The sequence below is a fragment of the Danio rerio genome, chromosome 23, assembly GCF_052040795.2.
Source record: "Danio rerio strain M-AB ecotype USA chromosome 23, GRCz13ab, whole genome shotgun sequence".
Taxonomy (NCBI): Eukaryota; Metazoa; Chordata; class Actinopteri; order Cypriniformes; family Danionidae; genus Danio; species Danio rerio.
The window spans coordinates 17,642,931-17,657,500 of record NC_141043.1 but is presented as its reverse complement, the minus strand read 5'-3'; the positions used below and the strand labels follow the sequence as shown (position 1 = coordinate 17,657,500).

The window sequence follows — 14,570 nt, the reverse complement described above, 5'->3', positions numbered from 1 at the left end:
AAATATAAAAATAAAAATCAAATAATTACATTGGTACAAATGCATTTTTTTCCCTAAAATAAACAAACATTTTTTAAATACATGTAATATCCTTTTTTTCTAAGAAACGTACAACTTTTAATTTTATCATAGGATGTGGATGCACTGGTGGACATAGCAGAGACAGAGAAGGCACTGGAAGCTGTGGAAGTGGTGAAGAGGGCAGAGAAGGCACTGGGTGCAGTGGAGGCACAGGTGGAGGAGTCAGAAAAGGCACTGGGGGCAATAGAGGCACTGGTGGAGGAGTCAGAGAAGACACTGGGGGCAGTGGAGGCACTGGTAGAAGAGGTTGAATAGGCACTGGGGGCAGTGGAGGCACTGTTGGAAGAGGCAGAGAAGGCACTGGGGGCAATGGAGGCACAGCTAGAGGAGGCAGAGAAGGCACTTGGGGTGGTGAAGGCACTGATGGAGGAGACGCTAGTGGAGGGGGCTATGGATGCACAGGTGGAGGTGGCAGAGAAGGCACTGAGGGCAGTGGAGGCACAGGTGGAGGGGTCAGAGGAGGCACTGGAGGCAGTGGAATCTTCTCCAGAGTTAAAGGGTAAAGGCTGGAGATTTTGGTGTTTCCTTTTCAATTGTATCTGAAGAGGAATTCTTGGCCTCTCCTCAATATAGAATTTGGCCCCTTTCACACAGTGATACCGGTAAATATCTGGAAAATTTCCGGAACGACTTCACCGGTATATTCAAAAAAGCGCTGTTTACACAGGCGAGGATGTTACGGAAATTTTCCGGAAAAGAGCATTCACACATCCATTCCAAAATACCAGTAAATTCTGACATCATTCACCACAAATGAGCTTTAAACGACTGCACTTGTATTTGTAAACATTTGACTAAATTACAAACTCTGTGGATGATCAATATTGTGAACAACTTTCACAGGATCACTTTCGCATGTCGAGATGTTCATAATATGTGCGTGTGCAGGCGCTCACAGGCTGTTTCACAGGCACACGCAAAGCTTGAAGGTAAACAAACAACGGCTTATCATAAGCCTCTCATAGATGATTATTTACACAGTTAGCATTAAGAAGAACATATAAACGTGGTCTGACTAACTTCTAGCAGCTAAATGTGTCTGGAAAAAATATTCAAAGGCTTTTATTCTCACAAACCGCGCGGACGTAAATGTGTCTGACTGTTGTGATTGGCTAAAGCAGACGTCTCACGTCAGCACGTTCTAGAAATGCATGCGCTTATTACGGCAATCTTCCTTCTGCATTCACACAGCGCAGCATTCCGGCAAATGGCCGGTAATGTTACAACTTCTCTTTCCGGTAAATAGCCAGAACGAATTTACCGGTATTTTCAAAAAGGACCTGTTCACACATACAACCGAAAGGTCTGTATGTGTGAAAGGGGCTTTTAAGATGATCTGTGCTGACCTTGAGAAGAACTTTGCAAAAGCTATCCACAAGGTAAGCAGATTTTCCTTCAACTCTGATCAAGGCCAAGGAAGTCACAATCAAGCTTGCCTCTGCTCAGCTTAATGCTGCTGGGATCTAATATTATGCATCCACACTAAATCCCCAGTGCTGAACAATGTGCCATGTGTTTCACTCATTTTCTTCTTTTTTCTTGCTACTGCCTCCTCATTTTGCCTATGTAAAATCTGGATAATTTTTTTCTTGTTGTATTAGCCCTGGAAATAGCTCCTTTTTTTGCAATCAGTTCCTCAACTGCATAGTCAACCTAAAAAAACAAAAAGGTAGAAGTCAATACATTTAAATACTTAATCAAATCTTGCCTCAGCAAGTGGTAGAAATTGCTAAGACATACAACTTGGTTATATCAAACCTGGTAGTCCTCTGGGATTTCTGAAGGGTAGCGTGCTTCTCTGCCAAAAATAAGAAAAAATGGAGAGTGTTTGGTTGTTGTTTGTTTGTTTTTTTTTTTGTCCAGATTCCAAACATCACAGTATCCAAATACTGATCCCATGTGTTTGGTTTGCCATTAATCGGTTTTCTCAAGGCCCTAGGTTTTCTGATATAATGTATTTAGGTTAACACACACAGGGTCCCTAATAATCAAAAAACAAAACAAAACAAAAAAAAAACTATTAAGTCATAGATCCACATATTACCTTTGTATATACCATTCATTCTCTCCACCAGTCCATTAGTTTGAGGATAATAAGGTGCACACAAGCTCCTTAATCCCTAAAATTTGGCAGATATCATGGTTTATCTGCATGCAAGTTTATCATAGAGTACAGAATATTACTCATTAAAGGTAAAGGATGTAAAGTGCAAAAACATCTACAAATTTAAAAATATATTGCACGTTTAATTGCTGTGCATGACATTTTTTTCTAGTTAATTAATATGTACGTACGTATACTATTGTTAAAACATTACACTGGAGTTTTATTTACAATAACATATGAAACATACTACATTGACAAATTATCTTCTTTGATGCGTTATAATTCATTTTGGGACCTCAAACTGATGAAAATTTGACAATGCAATTTGTAACCTCAGAAGCTGACTTTGACTTTAAAGGGATATACTTGGGCCACTTTATGAAGTAGTCAATTAAAACGCAGATGTACTGGTTTCCATTCTCAGTAAGGGTCAGCTTCCCTATGAGGTCCATGCCCATTTGTTCAAAAAGGCTGCTGGCTAGTATAAGAAATTATACGGTTTAATTTAAAACATTTAAGCAAGACAAATAGTACAAAATAAATAAGTAATGAAAAGCTGATTTTTTGATACCTCTACTGGGATATTTTCCATGGACTTTACTTTACTTTCTTTATTGTACACAAGTGGAAATTTATCTTTGGCTTCACCACACAACCACATCAGCATTCACATTACACACATCACAGAAAAAACATTCAACACGAATACATTAACGTCGTCACATATATCACATTAAAAAACTCAATTTAAAACCCTATACATAATTAAAACACAGTATTTAAAATTCTAATGGCACTCGGCACAAAGGACATTTGATACAAATTTTTCTTTTCTTGAGGTTGCCTAAAACGTCTTTTTGATGGCAAGAGCTGAAATTTGATATTCAAGGGATGGGAACAATCTTCAACAATGATGTGAGCTTTCTGTCTAATTCTCATTGAATAAATTTCATTTGGTTGTTTTTGCCCTTTACCTACAATAGTACTGCCAATTTTTACTACTCGACACACTTTTTGCTTTTCCTTAATTGGCAACAGTCCATACCATGCAATCATTTTAAAACTCACAACGATGATATCATCTCAAGGACATCTTGACTCACACCAAATTGTTGTAAATGGTAAGGGTGATAAAATGCTTCCTTGCGGGACTCCTGTATTTACAATCATTGTTTTAAACACCATTTCATTAATGACTAATCTTTGAGGACGATTTAAAAGGAAATCTTTAATCCACCAAATAAGATCACCATTCACTCCTAGTCTTTGCAGGAGAATATCTATCCGAATTGAATTAAAAGCTGAGCTAAAATCCAAAATAAAATCCTTAAATAATTTGTGGTCTGTTGAATATGTTCAGCAGCAAAATCACACAAAGTTATTACAGCATCGTTGGTGCCCCTCTTTCCCCTGTATGCAAACTGAAGGGGGTCCAAATCGATCACCTTGTTCCAGATGTGCCTTGATAATAATCTTTCCATTCATTTACCCAGAATAGATGTAAGAGCTATTGGTCTAAAATCTTTTAACTGATTGGCATTGGATATTTTGGGTACTGGAACAATTTTTGTTTCTTTCCATAAATTTGTAACCACTTTACAGTCTAACGAAAGCTGAAACAAACGGGTGAATACACTAGATAGCTGAAAAGCAAAACCTCTCAACACGCGACCTTTAAGACCATCTGGGCCAGGTGCTTTATTTGGCTTTATACTAGCAAGACTGGCTGCTATTTCATACTCATTAAGTTCAATAGGGTCATATGCAGGAATATTAAAACAGATTTTCTCGCTTTCAGTTTTGCATTCCCCTTTATCAAACCTAGCAAAGAAAATATTTAAATCTTCTACCTTAGGTGCACCATGAGATAAACATGCTTTTTTTTTCTTTTCCATGACACTGTTCATTTCTTCCCATGCCTTCTTAGCACTACCTTTAAATAACTTATCCTCAATCTTGTCTTTATATGCTAATTTAGCTTTTTTAATTTGACCCGACTTCCTTTCTTTTCTGTCTAACTAATTCAATATACCCTTTTAAAACGCAGATTTTTTTTCTCATTTACACATGTTTTAAGATCCTTCGTAAACCATAACCTATTATTTGGGTACATCTGAATTGTTTTAGTCTTAACACAATTACTTTCACAAAAACTTATGTAAGATGTTATGGTATCAGTATTTCATGTACATTTTCACATGCATCAAAAAACACTTGCCACTCTGTATCTTCAAAACAGTCCCTAAGTTCCTCTTTGCTCTGATCTGTCCATAATTGTATCTCTTTAGTCACTGGTTTTTCTTGTTTAAACTTAGCTCGATGTTTAGGTAACAAGTGTATGATATTGTGGTCCGACCTCTCCAACGGAGGGCGACACACAGCTTTATATCTGTCTTTTATATTGCCAAAACATTTATCCAATATGCGTGTTGATCGGGTAGGACAGTCTACAAACTGATATAAAGCAGGCAAATGGCTTGATAACTCACATAAGTTCATATCCCCTTCTTTAGATCACCGCATTTTGATTGACATGCTACACACCTGGCAACCTTCAAGATAACAAACATTATCTGAGAGACTGTTCATCCAAAAACAAGTGCACAAGTTTAACCATAAAGGCAATAATAATGAAAAACAGTAATAATAAAATATAAGTTGTGAAGAGAAAAGTAATTATAAAGTTAATGCTATACAAATCATTAATTCAATTTGCTAGTGCTTAATCAGCGGTGTAAAGTAATTAATTACAAATACTCAGATTACTGTAATTGAGTAGTTTTTCTCAGAAATTATAATGTATTAAGTAGTTCTAAAAATGTGTTCTTTTACTTTTTCTTGAGTACATTTTTAGTGCAGTATCTGTACTTTTACTCCACTACGTTTCTTTAACCTGCAGAGACTACTTTATTTTTCTTGTCTATGTGGATTAGAAAAATCAGTCCTGTAATTCCTGTCCAATCAAATCACACATAGAAGGTAAATTGCATCATAATGAACTACTTCAAGACATTTGCACTTAACATTGCAGAAAATACTTTGGAAGCATTAAAAGTGTCCAAGATGATGTTCAAAATCTTCATATATGTATATATATATATATATATATATATATATATATATATATATATATATAAATAACTTTAAGCCGAATACTAGTATCTTTGAAAGGTAGTTATTAAAACTAATATTAATATCATTGCGTGAGCGGTAAGCACGTTCACGAGCGTTTTTTGGCTCAACAACAACCTCTGGTCACGGTTTTCGACGGGTAACAGATTTCGGCACAACAGCGGCAGATGTCTAAATCTATGGACAAACCAGTAGACCAACAAAACTCTCTCAACTCGCCGTTAACACAAAAATAACTTAACTAAAACAACTAAAACCAACGCAAAGCGTTGCTAAACCTAACATAGGGATATCAGCCTTGTGTTAGAAATATCAAAAGTTTGTGATCAAGTACACTAGCTATCACCTTAAACTATTCCCAGTCATCAAGCTAAATAGTCACATTCATGATAGCATAAATATAAATTAAGCTTACCCACTTCCGGTGGCTTTTACAAATTTCTTAAACTAATGTAAGAGAAAAGAGAATGCAAAACAAACGCCAATGCGTACTAACAAAACTCTTGCAGCATCCACATGGAAATCTGACAGGTATTTTTAATTAAGGTTCCCAAGTTCTTCTTCTTCTTCAATTCAATGGCGGTTGACAAACAATGAAATGGTGTATTTTCGCCACCAACTGGTATGGAGTGTGGATCATTACTGTTTGACTTAACCCTCACATACATTTTTTTTCTAAGAATTTTTAATTACAATATACATAACATTGTGTAGAAGGTAAAATTACAAGGAATTTCAGGACTTTTTTAACAATTATCTGTATATATTTTAACATAACTGTAAAATTCATTAATATATTTTTGTACATAAAACAAATTACATTCCTCATCCTTTTCTCTCTTTTCTAATAGCATAAAATCTACTGTTGCGTCTGGTAGTAACCATGGTTTAACTACTGGTAAAGGTACAGTAGGACTAATATTTAATTGACTTTTATTTTCCATCCTCTCTTTTTCCCAACATGGTTTTAGTGTTTGTAATGTTGGATGTTCTTGACTATGCCCTTTCAAATTTTCCCAGTAACTGACAGTTGGACTCTTCTCATTTCCAAAGACATTTCCCCCATTTCAATTTGTAGTGCTGCAATTGGTATAGTTTTAATTGCAGCTGTACTTAATCTTAATACCTCATGTTGTATTTTGTCTAATTTATGTCTCTGCTGCTGACCCATATACCACACACCCATAATCTAGCGCCGATCTATCCAACCCAAAATAAATAGCCTTTAACGCTACCTTATCTGCTCCCCATTCACTACCTACTAGACATCTCGTTATATTTATTATTTTATTTTATTTGTTTATTATTTTCTGGATATGGACTGTCCATGTAATTCTCTCATCAAACCAAATTCCCAAAAACTTTTAAAGTTTAACTCTTTCTAGTTCTTCATTACATAATTTTACTTTAATATCATCCCCGATTTTTTTCCTTGTAAAAAACATTATTTTTGTTTTATCCACTAAAAATGTAAAACCCTATTTATGTGACCCTTTCTCTACATTATTTATAGCTTCTTGTAATTTTCTAACAATGTTTTCAATATTCCTTCCTCTTTTCCAAACTGCCCCATCATCTGCAAAGAGTGACATTCCCATTCAACTCTTTACCTCTTTAAGCACGTAATTTATCATTATCGAAAATAATATTGGGTTTATTATACTTCCCTGTGGACATCCATTTTCAACTGCAAATTTTCCTGAATAACAATTTCCTATTCTCACTGTTATTGTTTGATTTTCTAAAAAATCCTTAATCCATTTATTCATTTGTTCTTTTACACCTAACTTCCATAGTTTAATTAATTACCCTTCTCCCCAAATAATGTCGTAAGCATTTTCTATATCAAAGAAATCAGCCACTACACTCTCCCTATTTATTTGTGCTTTTCTAATTTCATGTTCAAGGCACACAACTGGATCCATTGTATTTCTCCCCCATCCTAAACCCACTCTGGTATTTAGAAATACATTTATTATTTTCTACATAATACATTAATCTTTCATTCACAATTTTCTCTATTATTTTCCCAATATTAGATGTTAAACCAATTGGTCTGTAACTTCCTGGCTTTGTCCAATCTTTTCCTGGTTTATGTATAGGTTCTATCATTGCTTCTTTATATTTTTGTGGTATTTTCCCTTTTTCCCAAATTTAATTGTATATTCTTAATAAAACTTCTTTGGATAATTCAAGAAGACTTAACATTACGTATCATATTTGATCCATGCCTGAAGCTGATTTATTTATTTTTCCTCAGTACAAGATTTAACTGTCTTCATAAATGTCATGTTTAATTGTTCACTGTTGCTTTCCTCGATTTGTATTAGTACCTTATACTGTTCTAATGTTCTTAACCTTCTTATTTTTCCCTCTTCACAAATATTGTCAGATTTATGAGTTTTGACAATTTTTTGCCAGCATTTCAGCTTTCTCCTCATCCCTAACAGCAGTTTTTTCTTCATGTCTCAATACTGGATAAATAAATTCTCTCTTTATTCCACTCATTCTTTTTATCATTCCCCATACTTGTCTAATTTCTGTTTCCCTACCTACTGTATTACAGAATTTCCTCCAATATTCCTTTTTACTTTTTACTCTTCTTACATGTGCATGTTCTCTTTTGTAATCAATAAAATTCTGAAAACTATGGCTCTTTTTCCAATTTAAAAGCTTTATTTCACAATTTAATTGCTTTACCACAATTATTTGTCCACCATGGTACAATCTTCTTCTTTTTCTTATGCCCCTTCTTCAGAATAGCCTGATTTGCTGCATACAAAATACCATTACAAATATCATTATTTACCTTGTCAACATTTTCATCAACTTCAATATTTATACATTTTTCTCACTAAATGTCTCCTAGTAAGCTTTTTCAAAACAACATCTTTCTGTTTCTCTTTAATGACAATCTTTTATACTTACCCTTATTTCAACTACTATTGGGTAGTGGTCACTTCGTTGTTTCCCTAAACATATCCTATAAGAATATTCCTGCTAAGGAATTTGAAACAAGCGTCAATGGCAGTTTCTTTTCCTGATCTTACATTAAACATACAATTTCTTTGATCTCCAATAATTCCTCGATAACTAATCTATTCCCATCATTCTCATCGCCCCATATCGTGCTATGAGCACGAATTCTCCATGTATGCCTGTCAGAGTTTGTACACGCACTACACTAAATACGCCACAAGGTGGCACCGTTCGATCACATATGAACATTTAGTGATCAGATTACAAGCATCGTGCTTTAGTGTTGCATCTGCCATTTCATCTGAAAAGTTCGCTCGATTGCACGCATTATTGGGACATTGTATGAGTGATAGACAATGTAGGTTTAATGTTATTTGCTTATATACTGTTATGTGATGATTGAATCAACAGCAAACACTGTTTAGCAGTTTAAATGTGTTTGTTATCACATTGCACGTGAATTGTTCACCTCCGTGAAGTTGGCAAATAATCCCCAAAACTATGCCATTCGTTTGTGCTACGTTTGTGCTGATTTGTGCTGCAAAAACGAACGTTTGTGCTGGTTTGGGGTCTGAGATAATGAGCATTTTTTTGACCGTGTGACGTCACTTTCCACCCCATGTTGCGCAAATGACTACAAAACAGCACAGTATGGAAGGCCGTTGGGGCCAAAACGTCTGCAACAAACGTGTTAACGCGTAATTGAAACACGTTTTTTTAAACTAGTCTAATTTTTAAAGTGCTGTCATTTATTCATTCTCCATTGTACTTATTTTAAAATGTCTTTTCACTTAAATCACAATAAATGTTTTGCAGTCAATGATCTGTAGCAGATATTTTGTATTATAAAAGGCCAGACATCTTCTGTAATGTTTTGTTTGATAGCCTAGGACATAATTATGTTTATTATACAGCTACTGATATTTCTTTAAAAAATGTGTCCAGAGAAATCAGAATGAGCTTTATTTGACAAGTGTGTGCAAACACAAAAGAAATGTTTTTTTTTTTAGGAGCACAGGATACATTCAGTACATACATGCAAAACACAAGAACACAGAATGACATAAGTGGACATAAAGGAAAAAATACAACATTTTGGTTACAAAATCATAAACAGTAAGTGTTGTGTATATTTATGACTATAAAAACAGGTAGCAACTGATCTAATTTTAAAGATCGATAAAGATAAAGATGTGTAGAGAGGTTGGGCAAGTGCACAGAAATAATCCTCTCCGCTGTCCTGAGAGTCCGCTGCAGTCTTCTTATGTCTAAATTGGTGGCTAATCATAACCAGACAGTAATTGATGTTTTGTCAGATGAAGTGGCTGCAGATTCTACATTCTCATACTGTATATAACCTGTCATAAATTACTAAATATTAATGATTTAATGCAGAGTAGCCTATCTTTGTGAGGTTTATGTCTGCAAATAATTTACATATTGTAAAACTAGTATTTTATAGCAATACTGTTTTCTTTATAATATACATTTATGCATGTAATATATATTTGTTTGCAGAACATTACACTAGATACTTTTTGTCTTTGTATTGAAAGCTCCAATCACCAAGACAAAACATTCCTTTGTGAAAACGACTGAGGTAAGAAAAGCCAAAATTATGATTTACTAAATTAAAAGTACAAGATAGTCAAAATTATGATTTAATAACTCATAACTCTAAATTATGACTAAATAATTCTGTAGAAATGACGTTACGACAATAGGTGGTGACAAACAACCATCTAAATGTGTAATCCTATAAAAGATGAGTAATCTAATAAAAGATGAATTTTTATGAGAGTTATTGAATCATTAACTGAAAATTATGGGAAAAATTGGACTTTTATATAATAAAACATGATATAGTTAAAATGTATTACATATTTGAACATTCATATACATACTTGTAATTATAGAGAAAGAGAGACTAAGGGGTAATTTTTTCCAATATCCATTCATTCATTTTCTTTTTTTAGCTTAGTTCTTTTGTTAATTTGGGTTCACAACACCAGAATGAAGCACCAACTTATGCAGCTTGTGTTTTACACAGCGGATGCACAGCGGACACACACTTTTTTTAAACTTGTGGGGGAAACCAGGGTACCCGGAGATAACACAAGCCAACACGGGGAGCAGAGATGGGCAAAAATACACTGAACCGCACTAAATAAAATCCCAAATCCATTCATTTTACGTTTACATTTACATTTAGTCATTTAGCAGACGCTTTTATCCAAAGCGACTTACAAATGAGGACAAGGAAGCAATTTACACAACCAAGAGCAACAATGAATAAGTGCTATAAGCAAGTTTCAGGTCTGTAAAGTCTAAGAAGGGAAGTATTAGTAGTATTAGTATTTTTTTTTTTTTTTTTTTTTGTACAGTTAGTGTGATATTCAGAGAGGCAATTACAGATTAGGAAGTGTACACAGCAAATTCATCAGAGTTAAATTCTCTGTGTTGAAGCATTTCAGAGTAAAGTGTTGACGTTAAAGAGTTAGATTTTGATAAATGAATATAATTAGAGTTAGAATTGATTTTATTCAGTGCGAAATCAAGGAGTTATCTTTTCAACACTTGGTGGTGTTATTTCCAACATCCGGGAATTCATGCAGCCCCAGTCACTGAAGAATTTTCCAGACGCCATTTGGTGAGTCAAACTACCTAAATGTTGGTATTTTGCTGACTTTCTTTAAGGAAATACAGTTGTAAACATATTGTTAAGTTAATAACTTTAGAATGGAGTGACAATTTTAAACTTCTGCGGTTCATTCATGGTCGTTTGTGTATCTAGCTTAACTGCATTACTATTGACTTCTTTTCAAGAATGATTTTAACGTTATATATGCTCACGCATACATAGTGCATAAAAACATCAAATGTACATGTTCAACACATTTCTGTCACGCTTAATGCCATTTTGTGCGTTGTTACACATCTGTAAAATAAAATCGACACTTCTCCTTTAATTCGAAGCAAACTAGCGAGGGAATCCCCGGAGCGCCTAGCCTACTCTGCCCGGATGCTAACGGCAACACAGGACGGTTTCCATAAGCTCTGGAGAGTTTCTAAAACATATCTGGTGAGTAAATGAACATATTCTTACTTGTAAAAGGCTTCCTGACTAAAACATATGATTGTTTGTTATTCGTGTATGTTAATTTAGTTATTTTAAACACCGCGGTCCTTTTAAACTGGTTCATTCGTGGCCGTCCATATACTGTTAGTCCATAGACTCGCGTGATAACGTACGCTTGAATTAGTTTAAGTGTTGACAACCAAGTCGTAATGTTAACATTAATGTCTTTAAATGACCGCGTTTGCACTTTCTCAGACATTTAACGTTACAGAAGTCTCCCGGAAGTTGCGGGACTAACGTTAACGTTATCCCGCAAATGCACCGAGACTCCCAGGTGCCCAAGTAGATGCCCGCAAATGAATGATAATCTCCCGGAAATCGCGCGTCTCCCGCCTGGTCATTAAACACTTTGCACACCCCTCTCCACCGCATCCCTCCCAGCTCTTTAGGTACGTCGCGCGCAAGACACCCCCACCGCTCTTCAGGTACGTCGCGCGCAAGTCACCCACACCGCTCTTTAGGTACGTCGCGCGCAACTCATCCCATTGCTCTTCAGGTTCTCATCTCTCCCGCTACCTCCCGCAAATCAACGAAAATGACTTTTCCCAACTCGGGATGTCTGACGTTAGTAAGTTAGGCTATTTCTGTAGTCAGGAACATCTTAGTCAAGCTTTTTCTCCAGCATGATATTGTGCTTAAAACTATAGGCTAAACTTAGCATGTACTGTACACAACATTTCCATTTTTTAGTGCGTTGTAAACAGCCACCTGTCTGTAAAATTAATCAACTGATTCATATTTGAGCAGCCTAATGATGATACAGGTTTGATTTGTAGATTTATTATCAATAATCAACTTCTGAATCAAAAGATATCTGAAAAAGTGTAAGGCATACTTTGTGATGTTCATCTCTCTTTTTTTATCTGAAGGCTATGCATATGTGTTAGATACTAATGTGTTGTTTTTTTTAACAGCCACAGTTCTCTATACAATAACACAAGACCCTGTGACGGTGGCTGATTAGAGACGGATGGTGTATTTTTATTTTTGTGGTGATAATAATGAAGGTATGTTTGATAAAGTTCTGTATTTATTTTCACAATAACCTGAGAGGGTATTAGAGCATTAGAGAATAACAAATGACATGAAGGTGATAAGTTTTGTATTGTGGGTGAACTGTTACTTAAATAATGTTTTGCTCTTTGCTTTGCACTTTTCCTCTTCTTATCCTAATATTTTAGATTATATTTGGACCTGAAACATCTGCTAGACTCCAGGAAAGGTGGCGTCAATACTGGACCTGAAAGGGTCTAACAAGTTGAATCTGGTAAAGAAACACGCACGCACGCGCACACATACACACACACACACACACACACACACACACACACACACGCACACACACGCGCATGCACGCTTACAGAAAACTGTAAGTTTATGAATATTTTTTACACTGTGGCCAATATTTTGGGGAAGTCAGCATCACTAAATGATATAAAAGATTTTAAGCTCCTCTAAATTTTGCTCCAAGTGTTGTGTTAAATTCAGGATTCTGCCAGACAGCTGCCTGTTTTTCCAGTTCTAGTCATAGTGGTTAACCTAATTGTTTTTGGAGATCCAACAGTGATGTATGTGTTTTTTCTACTTTTCCATATCCTGTCACCTCAACCAGCTGGGAGAGTCAAGTTGTGGATCATCATGAAGATTTTCAAAAGGTGAGTTTAGATTTCTTGAATGTTTTATTTACTTGAAATGTTCTTTTAAATATATCATAGAATTTGATTGCAATTTGTTTTCAAACATTTTTCTTAGCCATGCTGGAGTCTTGAAGAGTTCTTAGATGAGCATCACCCTATATCCGTGCATCTGGAACCACCAGACGAGCGATCAGCAGCTACTACATCGTCATGGATAAAAAGGTCATCCTGTGGCTGGGAAGCACTTCATTCACAGGACATGCTTGATGAGATTTCCTAGCTCCAGTTTGTTTTCACACAAGTTTACAGCATTTATACCTTCATTTAAACTGCTGTGTTTGATATGGAGGAACAATGAAACACCAGAAGTGAAAGATTTGCACGCCAAGTTGTTTAAAATGTGATTTCATAAGAAAACTATGCGTTCAGAAGAAAACTATGAGTGACGATATATTGAACTTTCAAATTGCTCTGATGAAACATCAAGTTTGGACCAAAGGACTGAAACAGCCTTTTTGAGCACTGGTCACACATATTTTGTTGATACTTTCTGTACTAATAAAACATTTAAAGCATATATGACATTGTTGCATTTTAAAAACTGAATGAATTGTTGAAGTGGTGAATGTTTTCAAATAAAATGTTTTTTCTTTTGTAATTTACAGTCTATTTGACCTTTTTACCATATTTACACTCAAGAGAGTTGAATAAAATAATATATTACACCAGGCGGTGTTAAATATAGTTACATTTTTTAACTCTGCCCAGAGTTAAAATTAACCCTTACTTCGGTGTCAATGTGCCAACCCTTTTGAAAGTGTTGATTTAACTCTGTTTTGAGTGGACCCCATGAGACACTTTCAAAGTGTTGAAATTAACACCCATAGAGTTGTTTTGGGTCCCCATATTTTGCTGTGTAGTGGAGACTAAATAGTTGAGTTTTTAGTCGTTTCTTGAAAGTAGCGAGTGACTCTGCTGTTCTGATGCAGTTAGGGAGTTCATTCCACCAACTGGGCAGATTGAGCGTGAGCGTTCGCGAAAGTGATTTCTTCCCCCTTTGGGATGGAACCACGAGGCGACGTTCATTCACAGAACGCAAGTTTCTGGAGGGCACATAGATCTGCAGAAGCGAGAGCAGATAAGAAGGAGCAAGGCCAGAAGTCACTTTGTAGGCAAACATCAGAGCTTTGAATTTGATGTGAGCAGCAACTGGCAGCCAGTGCAAACGGAGTAGCAGCGGAGTGACATGTGCTCGTTTAGGTTTATTATTATAAACTACAAAATACAGCAGCCACAAATATATCAAAATAAAATACTATATATTATGGATTTTGAAAATACTTTTACAAACAAGCATGAAATTTCTTCGCAAACCTTGAACCAATAGGCATATATGGTCCTTCACAATTACGCTGACTAAATGAAGTAAACAATGTTTGACAGCTACAGCGTTTGATCTAGTCTAAATAAGCTTCTCTGTCAACGTATTTACCTC

At 35.5% G+C, this 14,570-nt stretch overlaps 1 long non-coding RNA gene across 1 annotated transcript; it reads left to right on the top strand.

The window, feature by feature from the left end:
• Nucleotides 1–11,274: 11,274 nt before the first annotated feature.
• Nucleotides 11,275–13,733, top strand: LOC137489107 (uncharacterized). Its single transcript, XR_015524208.1, has 5 exons — nucleotides 11,275–11,381; nucleotides 12,353–12,445; nucleotides 12,620–12,705; nucleotides 13,051–13,093; nucleotides 13,191–13,733. It is a non-coding gene; the product is annotated as an uncharacterized LOC137489107 (long non-coding RNA).
• Nucleotides 13,734–14,570: the final 837 nt, after the last annotated feature.